The sequence below is a fragment of the Humulus lupulus genome, chromosome 8 (assembly GCF_963169125.1).
Source record: "Humulus lupulus chromosome 8, drHumLupu1.1, whole genome shotgun sequence".
Taxonomy (NCBI): domain Eukaryota; kingdom Viridiplantae; phylum Streptophyta; class Magnoliopsida; order Rosales; family Cannabaceae; genus Humulus; species Humulus lupulus.
The window spans coordinates 173734225-173737805 of NC_084800.1; the positions used below are offsets into that span (position 1 = coordinate 173734225).

The 3581-nt window shown below is 38.5% G+C and overlaps 1 non-coding gene across 1 annotated transcript; it reads right to left on the bottom strand.

Moving 5' to 3' along the window:
• Nucleotides 1-3215: 3215 nt before the first annotated feature.
• LOC133799039 (small nucleolar RNA R71) lies at nt 3216-3322 on the bottom strand. Its single transcript, XR_009876247.1, has one exon. It is a non-coding gene; the product is annotated as a small nucleolar RNA R71 (small nucleolar RNA).
• Between the last annotated feature and the right edge of the window lie 259 nt (nt 3323-3581).

Genomic DNA, 3581 nt, shown 5'->3' on the forward strand with positions numbered 1-3581 from the left:
ATCACATTTATGCCCTCAATGGGCCAAAATTACATATATGCCCTTATTAACAAGAACGGGCACACATGCATATTTAATTCACCTAAACATGCATATCTAGTCATATAATCATTTAATTCAAGTAATCACGTACTAATATCACAATTAATCATGTAATAATACGGTTAAGTCAATTATTGCCCTCCCGACATGCTAATCAAGGCATTAAGCCTTATTAGCAAATTTGGGATGTTACAACTATCCCCTACTTACAGAAATTTCATCCTCAAAATTTACCTAAATAGCTCGAGATATCAATCCTACATATCAAACTCAAGCTCTCAAGTTGCCCCTTCCACCTTGTTGTTTCTCCACAGAACTTTCACCAAGACAATGATCTTATTCCGCAAGACTTTATCCTTCCAGTCTAGGATCTAAAACGACTTCTCCTCATAAGAAAAATCTTGATCTAGCTCCATGTTTTCATAACTCAGCACATGTGTAGAATCTGACATGTATTTCCAAAGCATGGACACATGAAATACGTTTTGAACCCCTGATAAAGCTGGAGGGATTGCCAATCTGTAAGCCTACTCTCCTACCTGTTCCAGAATCTCAAAGGGGCCAAAAAACCTAGGACTCAACTTGCCTCTCGCTCTAAATCGCTTCACTCCTCTCAAAGGAGAAGCTCTAAGAAACACATGATCACTGACTTGAAACTCTACACTCATGCGTTTCAAGTCTAAGTAACTCTAAAGTATACTCTGGGAGGCGAGTGTCTGAGCTCTATTCTTCTCAATTGCCTCATTAATCCTCTGAACGGCTCTGGGTCTAAATATCTCCTCTCACTCGTCTCATCCCAATGAATGGGAGATCTTCACTTTCTCCCATACAACATTTCATACGAAGCCACTCCAATAGTCACTTGATAGTTGTTATTATAAGAAAACTCGATCAAAGGGAGATACTTACTCCAGGATCCCCCAAAATCCAGCATAAAGGCCCTTAACATATCCTCCAGTATATGAATCATCCTCTCAGACTATCCATCCGTTTGAGGATGATAGGCGATACTGAACCTCAACTTTGTGCCCATAGCCTTTTACAGGCTCTCCAAAACATGGAGGTGAAGATGGGGTCCCTGATGGATACTTGTTTAGTCTAGTTTTTGTTATGTTTTGGTGATGTTTTTAGTAGTCTTTTATTTCATTTTTCTTTCATTTAGTGCGGGTTTATGCTTTGTTTGTTTGTCTTTGTGAATATTAGGAAGAATTGAGCATGTGGAAGAAAATGCCAAAGAAAGGGAAGAAATAACCGATTTTTCATCATATTTTGATAAAGAATGGTTCTCAACATAATTTAGAAGTGCTGGTGAAATTTTGGGATGAAAACTTGAAGAATTGAGAAATCCCTTAAGAGCCACGGCATGAGCAAAGTGGAGCCGCGGCTAGGGGGGAAACAGAAGCAATGTTTTTGAGGAAATTCTCAGGCCGCAACATGGCTATAGAGAGCCGCGGCATAGATGGGCATTTTTCCCAGAACTCGTCAATGCGGGTCGCGGCATGGCTTCAGAGGGCCGCGGCATGGAAAGGGCTTTTCGCCCAGGAATTTGGACAAGGGCCGCGGCATAGTGTATGTAGAGCCGCGGCCCGCCTCTTTAAAATTTGAAATCCTAGGTTTTAATATGGCGAAAAGGAGAAGAAAAGGACGTACGGACGAGGGAGAGAAGGACTGGTTTTGAAGGCTCAAGCTTAGAGTATTTTTACATGTTTTTCTTCTTCCTGATGTTATCTTTAATTTCTGTTGTGATTAGCACTATGGCTATGAACTAATTTTCTGTTTAGGATGTTTAATTGAATCACTTGAATCTCTGTTATGAACTAATGCAATTTTAATATTCTTCTTCTTCAATCTTCTTCAATTCCATATAACCTGTTCTTATAGATTGATTATTGATTGGCCATCTTTAATCATTTACATATGTTTTTAAGTCAAAATCTGAGAAGTGAGATTTAATTCTGCTGTGGTTATATTGGACATAATTCTAATTTAGAACGAAAGTATCTGAATTAATTGTGTAACTGTTATTAAGTTGTTGAGATTAATGCTACCTGTGTGGTTCAATTTACCATAGAAATATAGGAAATTGTCACCTAGGTTGAGTTTATAATTCATAGTATGATTATAGGCTGCTGTATCAACTTGTTAATTGAACTAGGTCAAAAGAAGAAGAATTCACACTTTGCATTAGAGAATAATAGGGAGGATAGTTGATGAGATTGAATATCCTAATTGTTTCTCAGTGATTAAATTAAAAGTTTTTCTATTAGTTGTTATTCCATTCAATTTTTAATTATTGTTTTTGCAATTTATAGTTTCTTTTGGTGTATTTACAAAAATCAAGAATTTCAATTCATCAAATAGAACAAGAAATTAATTGACTGGTAATTGATAAATCAGTCCTTGAGGACGATACTTGGTTTTACCATTTTATTATGAGTTTGCGACTGTGTGCACTTGCATAGCAAAAATATCGCAACAAGTTTTTGGCGCCGTTGCCGGGGACTGAAAATAATTATCAATATCAGTCTAATTAATTTTTATTCTAATTTGATTTTAATTTCTCTTGTTTCTAATCTGTTTAGTTGCTTAATTTGTCTATCTCGGGTGAATTTTGGTATATGCGTGGCAGAAAAGGAAAAGACACACTTGTTCCTCTTAATCCTGAGATTGAAAAGTCTTGCAATCAAATCAGAAAGAACAAGAGAGAGGCCCATAAATATGTGAAGATGGCATAGAATGACGGGGATTGCAGGAATGTTCTAACTCCTGGAGTTGTACAAGGGGTTCAGGCTCAGACCAATGCTGAGAGGAGCCTGAGAGATTATGTGCTACCCACTCTGACGGGAGTACAAAATAGTATACGCCCACCAGCTGTAGAGGCCAAAATTTTTGAAATAAAGCCTGCTATTCTACAAATGGTGCAGTCCTCTGTGCAATTCAATGGGTTGCCTTATGAAGATCCTCACACCCATTTGTCCAACTTTCTGGAGTTTTGTGGAACCTTCAAATATAATGGAGTGAGTGATGACGCAATCAAGCTTAGGCTTTTCCCATTTTCTCTAAGGGACAGAGCTAAAAGTTGGTTGAACTCTCTGCAGCCAAACTCTATTGTCACCTGGCAAGATCTAGCTCAGAAATTTTTGTCCAAATTCTTCCCTCCGTCCAAAGCTGCTAAATTGATGGGAGAGATAAATAACTTTTGCCAGAATGACGGAGAGACACTGTATGAAGCTTGGGAACGGTTTAAGGAACTCCTGAGAAGATGTTCTCATCATGGCATTGAACAGTGGATGCTAGTACATAATTTCTACAATGGTTTATGTCCTGCAACCAGAACCATTATTGATGCTGCAGCAGGTGGAACTTTTATGAGCAAGAGCGCAACTGGTGCTTATGAGCTTCTAGAGGACATGGCCACAAACAATCATCAATGGTCTGAGGAAAGATCATCAGGAGTTAGAAAGGTAGCTGGGGTGCATGAGCTGGAAGCAATCACTGCTCTAACAGCGCAAGTAGCCTCTCTGACAAAGCAGTTACAA